General features: G+C 38.9%; 1 protein-coding gene and 1 pseudogene across 1 annotated transcript in view; one reads left to right on the forward strand and one right to left on the reverse strand.

Annotated features, from left to right (window-relative positions):
- DOCK3 (dedicator of cytokinesis 3) overlaps positions 1–18,502 on the forward strand; it is a 580,531-nt gene that overhangs the window by 46,677 nt on the left and 515,352 nt on the right. The gene's annotated exons all lie outside the window — the stretch shown is intronic.
- The window catches only part of LOC125161063 (eukaryotic initiation factor 4A-I-like), a 34,582-nt pseudogene continuing 17,165 nt past the window's right edge, over positions 1,086–18,502 (reverse strand).

Here is an 18,502-nt window from a genome sequence, read left to right on the forward strand (position 1 = left end):
CTATCATCTGAGCTTTCAGCAAATTATATTATTTTTGCTGGTGGAGGGTCTTGATGTTGACAGCTGCTGACTGATTAGAGTGGTGGCTGCTGAAGGTTGAGTGTCTGTGGCAATTTCTTTAAATAAGATAACAGTGAAGTTTGCTGCATTGACTCTTCTTTTTACGAATGATTTTTCTCTGTAGTATGGGATGCTGTTTGATAGCATTTTACCCACAGTAGAACTTCTTCCAGAATTGTAGTCAGTGTCTTAAATCCTGCTGCTGCTTTATCAATGAAGTTGATGTAATATTCTAAATCCTTTGTTGTCATTTCACCAGTCTTCACAGCATTGTCACTAGGAGAAGATTCCATTTCAAGAAACTAGTTTGTTTATCCATAAGAAGCAATTCCAATGTTAAAGTTTTATCATGAGGGGTGCCTAGGTGGCTCAGTCGGTTGAGTATCAGACTTTGGCTCAGGTCATGATTTCATGGTTCGTGGGTTCGAGCCCTGCTTTGGGCTCTGTGCTGACAGCTCGGAGCCTAAAACCTGCTTTGGATTTTGTGTCTCCCTCTCTCTCTCTGCCCCTCCCCCACTCATGCTCTGTCTCTCTCTCAAAAATAAATAAACGTTAAAAAAAGTTTTATCATGAAATTGCAGCAATTCGATCACAGGTTCAGACTCTACTACTAATTTTGGCTCTCTTGCTATTTCCATCACATCTGTGGTTACTTTCTTCACAGAAGTCTTGAATCCTTCAAGGTCATCAATGATGGTTAGAATCAGCTGCTTTCAAACTCCTGTTCATATGGATATTTTGACCTCTTCCTGTGAATCACGAAAGTTCTTAATGACATCTAGAATTATGAATTCTTACCAGAAGGTTTTCAATTTACTTTGTCCAGATAAAGGAACCACTATCTATGGAAGCTGTAACCTTACAAAATTCTTTTTTTTTTGCCTCAAAGAGTGACGTTTATTCAAAGAAAAAAAGAAAAAAATGACAAGATGTCCATCCCTTGGTTCCCTTCCATCCCCTCTCCTGCTCCTCTTAAGCCCCCCATGGACTGAACCCTCAGTAGGACTAGGTAGCAGGACAGTTCCTTAGATGAGTTCAGGAACATTGAGGGTCATCTCCTCAATGGAGGTGTTATGGAGGGTTTCCCTGTATTGAAGAATCCTCTTGTCTTTTTCTGTCACTATGTCAATAGCCACACCATTATGGCCAAATTGTCCACCAGGACTGATTCTGTCAATATAATTTTCCCTGTTGGTGGGAAGGTCATACTTGATGACTAAAGAAACCTGTGGCACATCAATGCCTCTGGCCAGCAAATCAGTAGTAATCAGTACTCTGCTAGAGCCAGTACTCTAGTACTCCTTCATGATAACATCTCATTTAACATCTCATTCCATATCTCTGTGCATAGCAGACATGGTGGGGTCTTTGGTGTACATCTTTTCAATGAGTCAATAAACCTTTCTTAGGGTGTTGATGAGTATGACTGCCTGCATGATGGTCAGGGTTTCATACAAGTCACACTATGTGTCCAGCTTCCACTCCTCTCCTTCTACATTGAAGTAGAATCAGTGGATACCCTTCAGGGTCAACTCCTCCTTTTTGAACAGAATCTGAATGGGGTCCCTCATGAACTTCTTGGTCACCTCAAGCATGTTGGAAGGCATTGTAGCTGACAGCAATACCACCAGGGTGTTGCTGTTGAGCTTTTGGAATATGTCATAGATCTGGTCCTTGAATCTGCGGCTTAACATTTCATCAGCTGGATGGAACTAGAGGGTATTATACTAAGTGAAATTAGTCAAAGACAAATACCACATGACTTCACTCATATGAGGACTTAGACACAGAACAGATAAACATAAGGGAAGAGAAGCAAAAATAATATAAAAACAGGGAGGGGGACAAGACATAAGAGACTCTTGAATATGGAGAACAAACAGAGGGTTACTAGAGGAGTTGTGGGAGGGGGGATGGGCTAAATGGGTAAGGGGTATTAAGGAATCTACTCCTGAAATCATTGTTGCACTATATGCTAACTAACTTGGATGTAAATTAAAAAAATAAAAGAAAAAAACATTTCATCAACTTGTCCAGTACAAGCTACTTGATGTATTTGGGAGACAGGTATTTCTGGTTAAGCATATCAAACACATGACCTGGGGTACCCATGATGTTATGGGGATCTTCCATCTGCAGCTTCTGCACTTCAGAATGTACATTGGTCCCCCCAATGCAGGCATGGGAGGGGGCACCCATGTAATATCCTAATACCATGACTACCTTCTGTATCTGCTGAGCTAACTCTCTAGTGGGTGCCACGACCGAAGCCTGTGTAGTCTTTAGATTCAATTCCATCTTGTTGCAGAATTAATGTGGCAAAAGTGGCTGTTTTCCTAGTCCCAGATTGGGCTTGAGCAATCATATCATAACCCTGATACAAGGAAGAATGCCTTGTTGCTGGATGGCAGAAGGCTTCTCAAAAACATAGGCATAGATGCCACAGAGAAGGGACTCACAGAGGTTCATGCCATTACAGCTGTCAACTTATTTCAGTTACTCTTGATGATACCTTCAGGTGCTACCCATCAGGCCATTGTCTCTGGGTCAGGAATCCTGACCTCAGAGACATGATCCTTAGAAACTAGACAAAATATATTTCTTAAATAAAAATGCTGACAGTTGAAACTATTCCATGAGCCATGGGATAAAATGGATGGTTAGCAGGCATGAAAACAATATTAATCTTGCAGGATATCTCCATCAGAGGTTTTGGGTGATCAGCTGCATTGTCAATGAGAATAATATTTTGAAAGGAGAATCTTTTTCCTGAGTGATAGGTATTAACAGTGCCCTTCAAATATTAGTAAACCATGTTGTAAACAGATGTGCTGTCTTTTAGGCTTTACAATTCCACTTATAGAGCACAGGAAGAGTAGATTTAGCATAATTCTTAAGGGCCCTAGAATTTTCAGAATGGTAAGTGAGCATTGGCTTTCATCTTAAAGTCATCAGCTGCATTAGCCCCTAACAGGAGAGTAGCCTATCCTTTGAAACTTTTAAGCCAGGCATTGACTTCTCTCTAGCTTTCTAATGAAAGTCCTAGATGGCATCTTCTTCCAATATAAGGCTGTTTTGTCTACGTAGAAAATCTGTTGTTTAGTGTAGCCACCTTCATTAATTATCTTAGCTAGATCTTCTGGATAACTTGCTGCAGCTTTATGTCAGTACTTGCTGCTTCATCTTGTACTTTTATATTAGGGAGATGAATGTCTTCTTTCCTTAAACCTCATAAACCAATGTCTGCTAGCTTCAAACTTTTCTTCTGCAGTGCCCTCATCCCTCCCAGTCCTTTGTAGAATTGGATTAATTTGGGGGCTTAAAGGAATGTTGTGGCTGGTTTGATCTTTTATCCAGCATATGTCATCCATATCAGCAATAAGACTGTTTTGCTTTCTTATAATTTGTGGGTTCACTGGAGTAGCACTTTCAATTTCCTTCCGAAACATTTCCTTTGCATTCACAACTTGGCTAAGTGTTTGGTGCCAGAGGCCTAGCTTTTGGCCTATTGGCTTTCGACATGCCTTCTTCACTAAGCTTAATTATTTCTACCTTTTGATTTAAAGTGAGAGACTTGACTTTTCCTTTCAGTTGAATACTTAGAGGCCACTGTAGGGCTATTAATTGGCCTAATTTCAATATTTTTGTGTTTTGGAATAGGGAGGTCTGAGGAGAGGGAGAGAGACAGGGGAATGGCTGGTTGGTGGAACAGTCAGAACACACATAATATTTACTGGAGGAGTTAAGATGGCAGAGATAGGGAGACCCTGAGCTTGCCTTGTCCCTTGAACACAACTAGATAAATGTCAAATTACTTTTTTTAATGTTTATTTATTTTTGAGAGAGAGAGAGTGTGTGAGTGGGAGAGGGGCAGAGAGAGAGAGGGAGACACAGAATCTGAAACAGCCTCCAGGCTCTGAGCTGTCAGCACAGAGCCTGACACGGGACTTGAACCCATGAACTGTGAGATCATGACCTGAGCTGAAGTCAGATGCTTAACTGACAGAGCCACCCAGGTGCCCCAATATCAAATTATTCTGAACACCCAAGAAATCGATCTGAGGACTGAGAGAACAAAACTGCACATCTGTAAGTAGGAAAACAACCCCCTCGTGGAGGTAGGAGCTTTGGAGAGTTGATTTGGTGGGCACTGTGGAGGGGAGGGAGCCCTGATCACGGGAAGAGGAGTGAGTGAGTGAGAGACGAAGAATGAAAACAGAGTGACATCATGTGCAGGGGATTTCACAAGAAAACTCTTCCCCCAAACCATTGACTGGGAAAAGAAGAGGAGCTAAGCACTGTAAGCTTTTATAAGTGGCAGAGCACAAAGTGTGAAGTTGGAGGTCTGTGCCATTGCCAGGTCTCTCCTGGCAGACTTGGTGGTGCTCCAGTGGAGAAGGAGGGCAGAAACCCAGGAGTAAGTAGCATGGTCTGAGGATCCCCTGGGTTGCATGGGGAGAAACAGTTCCCCTTCTTGGTGTAGATTTGGGAGAGGTGGCATGGCTTCTCTGCGTACAAAAGACCCTGCAGATGCCATTGAGCTGCCCCATTCACCAGCAAAGAACAGGGCCTCCCACTGAGGGCCTTGGTGCTGGCTTTCTGCTGCACTTTACCATAAACTCTAAGCTGCTATGCACTTGCATGATCATTTTCTGGGACAAACCAGCAATTGGCTACAATGCAACAAGACTCTCCCTTAGAAGATCAGTGCAGGTCTGTGTCATAGGGTCTCTGAAATTCGGAGTTTTGAAACCCAGCTACACCTGAGCTAAAACATGGGATGCTGTGCCACCTGGCAGACAGACGACTTGGACACACACCGGGTGAAGGCAGGGATCTGACAGAAGCTGGGGACACAGGAGGGTTGATTGTTTTGCTCTTCTGTGAGGGCTTCCTGTGTAGTGGCAGGCGGGAGCTCCTGTCTTAAGATGAGAGAGCGGGGAAACTCCCATTTTCTCTCCCATTCATGAGCCCTGACCCATGTCAATGAGTAAAACAGTGCCAGCAAGTAGAGGCTGGAGCCACTTACATCAAGCCCCGCCCCCCTGCATCCTGCAGGTGCATCTCCACTAGGACAAGACCTTCTGAGAATCAGTGCAGCAGGCCCCATTCCCAGAAGACCAGCACAAACCCCTGGCTTGTGCCAAGTCTACTGATCATTGAGTTCTGCAAAGGTTTGGCTGTAGGGGAAACAGGATCTAGTGTCCCTTGGGTTTTTTTTTTTAATGTTTATTCTTTTTTTAATTTTTTAATTTTTATTTTTTAAAAAAATTTTTTTTCCAACGTTTATTTTTTTATTTTTGGGACAGAGAGAGACAGAGCATGAACGGGGGAGGGGCAGAGAGAGAGGGAGACACAGAATCGGAAACAGGCTCCAGGCTCTGAGCCATCAGCCCAGAGCCTGACGTGGGGCTCGAACTCACGGACCGCGAGATCGTGACCTGGCTGAAGTCGGACGCTTAACCGACTGCGCCACCCAGGCTCCCCTTTTTAATGTTTATTCTTAAGAGAGACAGAGCATGAGCGGGGGAGGGTCAGAGAGAGACAAACACACACACAGAATCTGAAGCAGGATCTAGGCTCCAAGCTGTCAGCACAGAGCCCCACGGGGGCTTGAACTCACGGACTGCAAGATCATGACTTGAGCTGAAGTCAGACGCTCAGCTCAACCAGCTGAGCCACCCAGGCGCTCCTGGGTTTTTTTCTTTTTAATGGGATACAGGAAAAGCATTTTTTTATTTTTAATGTATTTATTATTATTTTATTTATTTGATCTAGCTTCTTTTCATAAGCAGACTCAAATACACCTAGGATCTAATTTTGCTTTTAACAAGCAGACCAAAACACACAAAAGAACTAGCTTCCCTTTTAATTTCATTTGTTTGGTAGTTTTTGGTTCTCTTCTTAATATAGCCATTACTCTCAGGAGCAGGAATAAAACAGGCTTTACTAACAAAAAAACAGTGACCTTGATAATTTGACAAGATGGAGGAATTCACCTCAAAAGAAGGAATGGGAAGAAGTAACGGCTAGGGATTTAGTCAATGCAGAGGTAAGTAAGATGCTTGAACTAGAATTTAAAACAGTTAAAAGGATACTAAGTGGACTTGAGGAAAGCATAGAAGACACTAGAGAATCCCTTACTGCAGAGATAAAAGAAATAAAAACTGGTCAGGCTGAAATTAAAAATGTTATAACCAAAATGCAAACTAGAATGGATGCCATGACAATGAGGATGAATGAAGCAGAGAATGAGTCAGTAATATAGAAGATAGAATTATAGAAAATAATGAAGCTGAAAAGAAGAGGGAAGCAAAGGTATTGGGTCATGAATGTAGACTTAGGGAACTCAGCGACTCCTTAAAGTGTAGTAACATTCATATCATAGGAGTCCCAGAAGATGAAGAGACAGAAAAAGGGACAAGGTTTATTTGAGCAAATTATAGCTGAAAACTTCCCCAGTCTGGGAAAGGACACAGCTATCAAATTCCAAGAAGCACAGAGAACTCCCATTAAATATAATAAAAGCCAGCCATTACCAAGACATATCATAGTCAAATTCACAAAATACATAGACAAGGAAGGAATTCTGAAAGTAGCAAGGGAAAGGAAAGCCCTTCACCTGTAAGGGAAAACAGATAAGGTTCTCAGTATATCTGTTCCAGAAATTTGGCAGGCCAGAAGGGAGTGGCAGGATATATTCAACATGCTAATGGGAAACATATGTATCCAAGACTACTTTATCTAGCAAGACTGTCATTCAGAATAGAAGGAGAGATAAAGAGTTTACCAGACAAACAAAAACTAAAAGAGTTCATCATGACCACTAAACCAGCATTGTAAGAAATATATATATATATTAAAAAATTTTTTTAATGTTTATTTATTCTTGACAGAGAGGCAGAGCATGAGTGGGGGAGGGGCAGAGAGAGAGCGAGACACAGAATCCAAAGCAGGCTCCAGGCTCTGAGCTGTCAGCACAGAGCCTGATGCAGGGCTCGAACTCACAGACTGCAAGATCATGACCTGAGCCGAAGTCGGATGCTCAAGTGACCGAGCCACCGAGGCGCCCCCAAAATATGTATATATTTTAAATGTTCATTTATTTCCTTTGAGAGAGGGGCAGGGCAGACAGAGAGGGGGTGACAGAGAATCCCAAGCAGCCTCTGTGCTGCCAGAACAGAGCCTGATGGGCCCAAACCCCCAAACTGTGAGATCATGACCTGAGCTGAAACCAAAAGTTGGACACTTAACTGACTGAGCCACCCAGATACCCCTATTAAAGGGACTCTTTGGTGGGGGGGGGAAAGACCAAAAGCAACAAAGACTAAAAAGGAACAGAACATCACCAGAAATACCAACTTTACAGGTAATACAATGGCACTAAATTCATATCTGTGAATAATTACTCTGAATGTATATGGACTAAATGGCTCCAATCAAAAGACGTAAGATCTCAGAGTGGATGAAAGAGAAAAACCACAAGATACATGTATATGCTGCCTACAAGAGACTAATTTTGGATCTGAGTCACCTGCAGATTGAAAGTGAGAGGGTGGATGGGGCGCCTGCTCAGTCGGTTGAATGTCCGATTTTGGCTCAGGTCATGATCTCACAGTTTGTGGGTTCAAGCCCCACAACGGGCTCTGTGCTGATAGCTCAGAGCCTGGAGCCTGCTTCAGATTCTGTGTCTCCTTCTCTGTCTGCCCCTACCCCACTTGTGCTTTATCTCACTCTCAAAAAAAATGTAATAAAAAAAATTAAAAAAAAAGTAAGGTGATGGAGAACCATCTATCATGCTAATGGACATCAGAAGAAAGTCGGAGTAGCCATACTTAGACAAACTAGATTTTAAACCTAAGGTTGTAACAAGAGATTAAGAGGGCATTGTATCATAATTAAGGAGTTTTTCTATCAAGAAGATCTAACAGTTGTAAATATATGCCCCCCAACTTGAAGAAGCCAGATAAATCAGTTAATCACAAATGTAAAGAAACTCATTGATAATAATACCATAATAGTAGGGGACTTTAACCCCCCCTTAGAGCAATGGACAGATCATCTAAGCAGAAAATCAACAAGAAAACAATGGCTTTGAATGACACACTGGACTGAATGGACTTAACAGATATATTCAGAACATTTCATCCTAAAGCAGCCAAATACACATTCTTTTCGAGTGTACACGGAACATTCTCTAGAATATATCATATACTGGGTCACAGATCAGCCCTCAACAGGAACAAAAAGATGGAGATTATACCATGTATATTTTCAGACCATGATGGTATAAAACTTGAAGTCAACCACAAGAAAAAATTTGGAAAGACCACAAATAACATGGAGGTTAAAGAACATCCTACTAAAGAATGAATGAGTTAACAAGGAAATTAAAGAAAATATAAAAAGTACATGGAAGCAAATGAAAATGAAAACATGGCAGTCCGAAACCTTTGGGATGCAGCAAAGGCAGTCCTAAGAGGGAAGTATATTGCAATACAGGCCTACCTCAAAAAGCAATAAAAGTCTCAAATACATAAAATAACCTTATACCTAAAGGAGCTAGAAAAGGAATGGTGGCGAATAAGGCCTTAAGCCAGCAGAGGAAGGGAAATAATAAAGATTAGAGCAGAAATAATATAGAAACAAAAAATCAGTAGAACAGATAAATGAAACTAAGAGCTGGTTCTTCAAAAGAATTAATACAATTGATAAACCCCTAGCTGGACTTATCAAAAAGAGAAAGGACCCAAATAAGTAAAATTATGAATGAAAGAGGAGAGATCACAACCAGCACCACAGAAATAAAAACAATTATAAGAGAATATTATGAAAGATTATATGTGAACAAACTGGCTGATCTGGAAGAAGTGGACAAATTCCTAGAAATCTACAAACTAACAAAACTGAAACAGGAAGAAATAGAATATTTGAGCAGACCCATAATTAGCAAAGAAATTGAATCAGTAATCAAAAATCTCTTGACAGGGGCACCTGGGTGTCTGATTCAGCTAAGTATCTGCTTCTTGACTTCAGCTCTGGTCAAGATCTCAGGGTTCATAAGATCAAGCCCTGCATTGAGTTCCATGTTGACAGCACAGAGCCTGCTTCAGATTCCCTCTCTCCCTCTCTGTCTCTGACCCTCCCCCTGCTCGCTCTCTCCATCTCTCTCTTAAATAAATAAACATTTAAAAAAATCTAAGAAACAAATGTCAAGGGCCAGATTGCTTCCCAGGGGAATTCTACCCGACATTTAAATAAGAGTTAATACCTATTCTTCTCAAATTGTCCTAAAAAATAGAAATGGAAGGAAAACTTCCAAACTCATTCTACAAGGTCATCATTACCTTGGTTCCAAAACCAGACATACCTCACTAAAAAGGAGAATTACAGGCCAGTATGCCTGATGAACATGGATGTAAAAATTCTCAACAAGATACCAGCAAATTGAATCCAACAGTACATTGGAAGAGTTATTCACCACGATCAAGTAGGATTTATTCCTAGGCTGCAGGGGTGGTTCATTATCTGCGTATCTATCAATGTGATATACACGTTAATAAAAGAAAGGATAACCATATGATTTTGTCATTAGATGCAGAAAAGACATTTGACAAAACACACCATCGATTCTTGATAAAAACCTCACATACCTCAACATCATGAAGGCCATATATGAAAAACCCACAGCTAATACCATCCTCAGTGGGGAAAAACTGAGAGCTTTTCCTCTGCAGTTAGGAACAAGACCCGGATGTCCACTCTTACCATTACTATTTAACATAGTACTAGAAGTCTTAGCCTCAGCATTCAGACAACAAAAAGAAATAAAATGCATCCAAATAAGCAAAGAAGACAAACTTTCACTATTTGCAGATGACATGTATGTAGAAAACCTGAAAGACTCTACCAAAAAATTGCTAGAATAGATGAATTCAGCAAAATCACAGAATATAAAGTCAATGTACAGAAATCGATTGCATTCCTATACACCAATAATGAAGCAGCAGAAAAAAGAATCAAGGAATTGGTCCCATTGCAATTGTACCCAAAACAATTAGATACCTAGGAATAAACCTAGCCAAAGAGGTAAAGGCCTGTATTCTGAAAACTGTAGAACACTTATGAAAGAAATTGAAGAGGGCACAAAGAAATGCATTCCATGCTTATAGATTGGAAGAACAAACATTGTTAAAATGTCTTTCTACCCAAAACAATCTACACATTTAATGCAACCCCCATCAACATACCAACAGCATATTTCACAGAGCAAGAACAATCTAAAATGTGTATTAAACCACAAAAGACCCTGAATAGCCAAAGCAATCCTGAAAAAGAAAAACAAAACTGGAGGCATCATGATTCCAGATTTCAAGCTATACTTTATAGCTGTAATCATCAAGACAGTATGGTACTGGCACCAGAACAGACCCATAGGATTAATGGAACAGAATAGAATACCCAGAAATGGACCCACAACCATATGGTCAACTAATCTTTGACAAAGCAGGAAAGAATATCCAATGGAAAAAAGACAGATTTTTCAACAAATGGTGCTGGGAACATTGGACAGCGACATGGCAGAAAAATGAAACTGGACCACTTTCTTACAGCATACACAAAAATAAATTCAAAATGGATGAAAGACTTAAAGGTGAGACAGGAAGCCATCAAAATCCTAGAGGAGAACAGAGTCAGCAACCTCTTTGACCTGGCTGGAGCAACTTCTTACTAGACACATTGCCAGAGGCAAGGGAAACAAAAGCAAACGTGAACTGTTGGGACTTAATCAGGAAAAAATTTTGGGGTGCCTGGGTGGCTCAGTTAGTTGAGCCTCTGACTTCAGTTCAGGTCATGATATCACAGTTTGTGAGTTCAAGCCCTTCATCAGGCTCACTGCTGTCAGCACAGAGCCCACTTCAGATCCTCTGCTCCCCGCCCATCCCCGTCCCTCCTCCACTTGTGCTCTCTTTCTCAAAAATAAATAAAAAAAGATAAAAAGCTTCTGCCCAGTGAAAGAAACAATCAGCAAAACTAAAGGGCAGCCTAGAGAATGGGAGAAGATACTTGCAAATGATATATCTGATAAAGGATTAGTATCCAAAATTTATAAAGAACTTATTAAACTCAACACCTAAAAAACAAATAGTTCTGTTAAGAAATGGGCAGAAGGCATGAAGAGACACTTTTCCAAAGAAGACATCCAAATGGTTAAGACACATGAAAAGATGGTCAACATCACTCATCATTAGGGAAATACAAATGCAAACCTTGATGAGATACCACCTCACACCTGTCAAAATGGCTAAAATGACCAACACAAGAAACAACAGGTGTTGGTGAGGATGTGTAGAAAAGAGGAACACTCTTGCATTGTTAGTGGGAATGTAACCTGGTACAGCCACTCTGGAGAACAGTATGGAGCTTCCTCAGAAAGTTAAAAATAGGACTGTCCTATGCCCTAGCAATTGCATTACTAGGTATTTACCCAAAGGGTTAAAAAATACAGATTCATAGGGGTACATGGACCGTAATGTTTATAGGAGCATTATCAACAAAAGCCAAACTGTGGAAAGAGCCCAAGTGTCTGTTGACTGATGAATGGATGAAGATGTGGTGTATCAATACAATGGAATATTACTCAGCCATCAGAAAGAATGAAATCTTTTCCATGTCACCATTTGTGACAACATGGATGCAGCTGGAGTGTATTATGCTAATCAAAATAAGTCAGAGAAAGACAAATACCATATGATTTCAGTCATAGGTGGAATTTAAGAAACAAAACAAATGAACACATGGGAGGGGGCAAAAAGAGAGAGGGAGCAAACTATAAGAGACTCTTAACAATAGAGAGCAAACTAAGGGTTGATGGTGGGAGATGGGTGTGAGGTAGGCTAGATGGGTGATGGGTATTAAGGAGCACTTGTTATGATACTCACTGGGTGTTGTATGTAAGTAATGAATGTCTGAATTCTCCTCCTGAAACTCATATTTCACTGTATGTTAACTAAGTAGAACTTAAATAAAAATTAAAAAAAAAGAATACGTACATTTATTGATGAAGTTTACCTGTCTTATATGGTCACGGTTCATTGCACCCAATATAGTTACAATAGTAATATTAAAGATCACTGGCCACAGATCAACATAACAAATAAAATAATGATGAAAAAGTTTAAAATATTGCAAGAATTACCAAGATGTGACAAAGAGACATGAACTGAGCTAATACTGTTGGCAAAATGACAGTAATAGACTTGCTCAAGGCAGGGTTGTAACAGACCTTCAGTTTGTAAAAAATGCAAATCTGTGACGCACAATAAAGCAAAAGTGCAATAAAATGAGATATGCCTGTAGCAAACTTGAATATTGGAATTAAAGAAAGAAAACCCTTAAACTTGCAGCTGACCATGATTATGTACACTGTAAAGAATCTAAAAAGAGGGGCGCCTGGGTGGCGCAGTCGGTTGGGCGTCCGACTTCAGCCAGGTCACGATCTCGCGGTCCGGGAGTTCGAGCCCCGCGTCGGGCTCTGGGCTGATGGCTCAGAGCCTGGAGCCTGTTTCGGATTCTGTGTCTCCCTCTCTCTCTGCCCCTCCCCCGTTCATGCTCTGTCTCTCTCTGTCGCAGAAATGAATAAACGTTGAAAAAAAAATTTTTTTTAAATAAAAAAAAAATGAAGAAAAGAATCTAAAAAGAAATTACTGGAATTAATTATGTAGTTGGCAAGGTCTCAGAACAAAGCCAATGTATGTAAAATCAGTTGCTTATTTTTGTTTTTCTAATGAGCAATTTGTGCAATGAAAGAACATGCTTTACAATAACATCAGAAACATTGAATACCTAGGGATAAATACAACGAAATTTGTAGGATATGTAGGAGCTCTAATTTGAAAATAACAAAACATTGTTGAGAAATTAAAGATCTAGATAAGTTGAGAGATAACATGTTCATTGGTTGGAGGACTTATTATTATTATCCCAGTCAATATCCTACCAGAGTTTATTCTGCAGAATTTGAGAAGCTAAAATTTATATAGCCACAACAGTTTTTAAAAAGAGTAGTGTTGGAGAGTGTATGCAGTCTGATTTCCATACTTCTTTTGAAGGTACAGTGAGCAAGGTAGTATGGTTATTGGTGCAAAGATAGACATTTAGATTAGTGGAATAGAACAGAGTCCATATATACATAACTGACTTATGTACATATTGATTTATTTGTGTGTTACATGGACTCATGGATGTGGGGATTTTTGACAAAGAGACTATGTAATTGAGTGAATAATGAATGAACAATCTTTTAATCAAATGGTGCTAGAAGGCCTTGATACTCATACATAAAAATGAATCTTGACCTCCGCTCCACACCATATACAAAAACTAATTTGGAATGGTTCATAGACTGAAAAATCCTCTTTTTTTGCATTTATGAATCTATTTTAGAAGTCTTTTCTTTTGATATAAAGCATGTAGTTGGGTCTTGCTATGCTTGTCAAACTGAAAATGTCTTTTAATGGATGAATAAAGCCCATTGACATTTATAAATATGACTTAATTTTTGTGTTGACCCTGCCACATTTTAAAAAATAATTGATATATGAATTATACTTGTTATATTTTTTATAGTGTGATGTTCTCTACATCTTTCTGTGCCTTTGTTTTAATCTTTTAGGTATTTAGCAACACTTCTGTTTTTATCCAAGTAATGCTTTTTTTCAAATGCTCTTAATATCCTGTTTTAGGGTTTTTTTTTGTTTTTGTTTCTTTTTACTATTTTTACTGTTTAGTTTGCCATTTTCCTGTGTTATCCTTTGACTCTTACCTTTATACAATAAACAGTAAGCTAATTTCACTTTTCTTCTTCCTTCTCTTCCTTCCTTTAATATTTAGTTGCATTATTTGTATGTTGTCAAAACATACAAAATTTATATATTATTTTAATCCTCACTTCTGCCTCTTTTATTAGATCTATAATTAAATATACCAAATTCACAGTAATTTCCCTTGTAGTTCTTTCTCTAGTCATCTCTTGTTTGGATGAGCCTCATTCTTTAGTAGTTTGTTCAAGAAAGGGAAATGGGTGTAGAATTTCTGGATTATTTAATGCCCAACACCTAAAAAAATATCTTGGTACTTGAAGGACAGCTTGGTTTGATAGACAATTCTTTTTAAAAAAATTGTTTTTAAACATTTATTTATTTTTGAGAGACAGAGACAGAGTATGAGCATGGGAGAGGTAGAGAGATGGGGAGATACAGAATACGAAGCAGGCTCCAGGCTCCAAGCTGTCAGCACAGAGCTAGACACAGGGCTCGAACTCACAAACTGCGAGATCATGACCTGAGCCGAAGTTGGACGCTTAACCGACTGAGCCACCCAGGCGCCCCAGTTTGATAGGCAATTCTTGATTCATACATGCCTTCCTATGGTTTCTTGAAAATGCTGCTTTATTGTTACCTTGTTTTTGAGATTTCTGATGTCAGTGTAGTTTTCTTGTTTTCCTGATTTTTTTTGATGCCTTCAGGGATTTTTTTTCTTTAAAGTCTATTAGCTTTTCTAGGGCATGTCTCAAAGTTTTTCATTATGGGTCAATTTCCCAAGTGCCTGATGGATGATTTCAATATGTTGGTTCAGGTTTTCTTTTGTTTTAAGAAACCTTTTTCAAATTACAGTTTTAATTATTAGGCACATTCCAGTGTTTCGCTTTTAGCTTTTAGGAATTCCATTTAAACTTTAAGTTTAAAATATTCACTTGTCTTCCATTTCAACTACTTTCACTTTCACTTATTTATCTCATTCATATTCTCATTTCCTTTTTTTTCTTCAATACACAGTATGAAGTTTTCATTCACATCTGATCTTCATTTCTGATATGATTTTGACTTTTTCTTCTATTTTCACTGGATTTTTTTTTGAATCAACTTGTTTCTTTCCTTATTGTTTTCTGGTCCATTTTTAAAGAACGTTTTGTTTTATTTATTTCTGACAGAGAGATGGGGGAAGCAGAGAGAGGGAGAGAGGATCCCAAGCAGGCTCTGCTGTCAGAGTGAAGCCTGATATGGGGCTCAAACTCACAAACCATGAGATCATGACCTGAGCTGAAACCAAGAGTTGGATGCTTAACTGACTGAGCCACCCAGGCACCTCCATTTCTGGTCTATTTTTGTTTTTATTTTTCAAACTTATAATTCAAGGTTTTTTTTTAAATCCTCATATACTTAGATGCTACAAGTGTGTAGTTGTGAGTCACAGTTTTCTTCTGCTCCATAGTTAATTTTTTGGTGGGTTGGTGAGGGGGGAACTTAGGACTTTTATTAGTTGAAGTGTTTTCAGCTTTGCTTTTCTTTTTCCTCATAGTAATTTCATATAGATGAAGAATGTTTCATCATCATTTCATGAGCACAGCTGGTTTTTGGCATGGTTTATAAGATTCCTGGTTCAGAAGTGATGTTTTCTGTTGTAGCAAAGTATAATCTCTTTACTGGTTCTCTTTTGAATGAGTGTTGGTGGTGAAGGTTATATGTCTTTTGACTTTTCTTTCTTTGTTTTTTTTTTTAAGTTATTTTTTCAGGATCCTAAATTTCCCTCTTTTTTGTCCCTTCATTTTACCATTTAAGAAGATTGCCTTTCCCGGCACCTGGGTGGCTTAGTTAGGCATCTGACTTTTGCTCAAGTCATGATCTTACGGGTTTCTGGGTTCAAGGGCTCTGAGCAGACAGCTCAGAGCCTTGAACCTGCTTTGGATTCTGTGTCTCCTTCTCTCTCTGCTCCTCCTCTGCTCGTGCTCTGTCTCTCAAAAATAAATAAGATATTAAAAAAAAAAGATTGCCTCTCCATTATCCCCTGAATAAATCCCTTCCTAAGACAGTTTTTTTAGTTCCATAGCCACTTTTAAGCACTTTCTCTAAGTTTACACTGATCTACTAGAGTTCTTTTTTCAGTAGTTTTCCCCTTGGAATGGGTTTTCTCTTTTTGGGGCTGATTTTTTTTTTTAATTTTTTTTTCCAACGTTTATTTATTTTTGGGACAGCGAGAGACAGAGCATGAACGGGGGAGGGGCAGAGAGAGAGGGAGACACAGAATCCGAAACAGGCTCCAGGCTCTGAGCCATCAGCCCAGAGCCTGACGCAGGGCTCGAACTCCCGGACCGCGAGATCGTGACCTGGCTGAAGTCGGACGCTTAACCGACTGCGCCACCCAGGCGCCCCATTTTTGGGGCTGATTTTTGTTCAATCTTATTTCATCCATTTTCCTCTCTTTTTTTCATTGCGGTACACCCCAACCACCCATTTGATCTCTACAAAGGGTTGGAGTGAGAATTCTGAAAACATTTCTGCTGGAAATTGGTATTTATTCTACTTATAGGTAATTTGAAGTTTTTAGTGTTTTGTATCTTTTAGTTGTGTTGACAATGTGGAATTTTTGTGATTTTACTTCTTTTCCTTTGTGGTCTGTAGAGTTTGGGAGGATTTGTTGTGATTTGGATTTATGTAACTGCCATTACCCCAGTAGTCAAAGATGGAAGCTAATGACAGTCTTGAAGGTTTTATAAATCTCAAAATTGTGTAAGCAGCAGTAATTATTATGTAGTTGCTAGTGTTATGTAGCAAATTTTTAATAATTATAAAAGCATCCAGGTTGCAGTGGTATTCAGTTGGTTATCCTTCTGCATTGTTTTCATTTGAAGACTTACTGCCCTGACTACATGCTGTTCATTTCACAGTATGCCTTATAACTCTCCTTTGTAATGGGATCCTATTCTTGTCTTTCCCAAATGATATCATAAAGTATTTTCAAATCATGTATCTAATAAGAGGGTAATATCTAAAATATGTAGAGCACTCATACAGGTCAATAAAAAAAATCTGATTTAAAAATGGGCAGAGGAACTGAATGGACATTTTCCAAAGAAGATCTACAAATGACCAAGAGGTACATGAAAAGATACTCAAAATCACTAATTATCAGAGAAGTGAAAATCAAAACTACAGTGAAATATCACCTCACATCTGTTAGAATGGTCATCCTCAGGGGCCCTTGGCTGGTACAGTCAGTAGAGCGTGTGACTCTTGATCTTGTGGTTTTGAGTTCAGGCCCCATGTTGGGTAGAGATTACTTAAAAATAAAATCCTTAAAAAATAATAAAATCTTAAACAGAAGGAATGGTTATCATCAAAAAGGCAAGAGATGTGTTGATGAGGATGTGGGGAAAAGGGAACTCTGGTGCACTGTTAGTGGGAGTGTAAATTGGTGCATTTACTATGGATAATAGTATGGAGGTTCTTCCAAAAATTGAAAATAGAACTACCATATGATCCAGCAATTCCACTTATAGGTATATACATAAAGGAAATGAAATTACTATCAGGAAGAGATAACTTCATCTCCAAGTTCATTACAGCATTATTTACAATAGCCAAGAAATGGCTACCTTCTAAGGGTCCATTGACAAATGAATGGATAAAAAAAGTGGTGTACCTTGGAATGTTATTCAGCCGTAAAAAAGAAGGAAATCTTGCCATTTGTAACACAGGTGGACCTTGAGAGCATTATGCTAAGTGAAATAAATCAGGCAGATAAAGAAAAATACTTTATGATATCTAAAACCTCAAATTCGTAGGAATAGAACACATTGGAGGTTGCTAGAGACAGGGGATGGAGAATGGGGAAAATGGGTGAAGATGGTCAAAAGGTACAAACTTCTTTTTATAAGAAAAATAAGTTCTGGGGATGTAATGGACCATATGGTGGCTATAGTTAACAATACTGTGTTTTACATTCGAAAGTTGCTAAGAGTAAGTCTTAAAAGTTCTCACCATGAGAAAAAAAACATTGTAACTGTGTGAGGTGATGAATATTAATTGAACTTATTGTGGTAATCATTTTGAAATATATATTAAATCATTAAGTTGTACACCTTAAATTAGTACAGTTATAGTTGTATCTCAGTAAAACTAGAAAAAAGAGATTAGAAAAGCTAAAATGCAGTTCTGTGAAATATTGACATAAGCAAGGCAGAAAAGGAGAAACAGAAGAACAAAAACCAGGGGCAATAAATAGAAAAATAACTAAATAACAATCACAAACCCAGTTGTATAAAATAATCATGTTAAATGTTAGCGCACTAAATATTCCAGTTAAAAGGAGGGATTAATTTAAAAAAAAAACAAGACCCAACTATATATATGAAACTACCTATAAATGAAATTCATTTTATTTATTTATTTATTTATTTATTTATTTATAAATATATTTATTTATTTTGAGAGAGAGAGTGTACACACATGAGGGAGGGGCAGAGAGAAAAGGAGAAAGAGAATCTCAAGCAGATCCCACACTGTCAGCACAGAGCCCAACATGGGGCTTAATCTCATGAATGGTGAGATTGTGACCTGATCCAAAATCAAGAGTGGGATGCTTACTGACTGAACCACCCAGG

Source organism: Prionailurus viverrinus, chromosome A2 (assembly GCF_022837055.1).
Source record: "Prionailurus viverrinus isolate Anna chromosome A2, UM_Priviv_1.0, whole genome shotgun sequence".
NCBI lineage: Eukaryota > Metazoa > Chordata > Mammalia > Carnivora > Felidae > Prionailurus > Prionailurus viverrinus.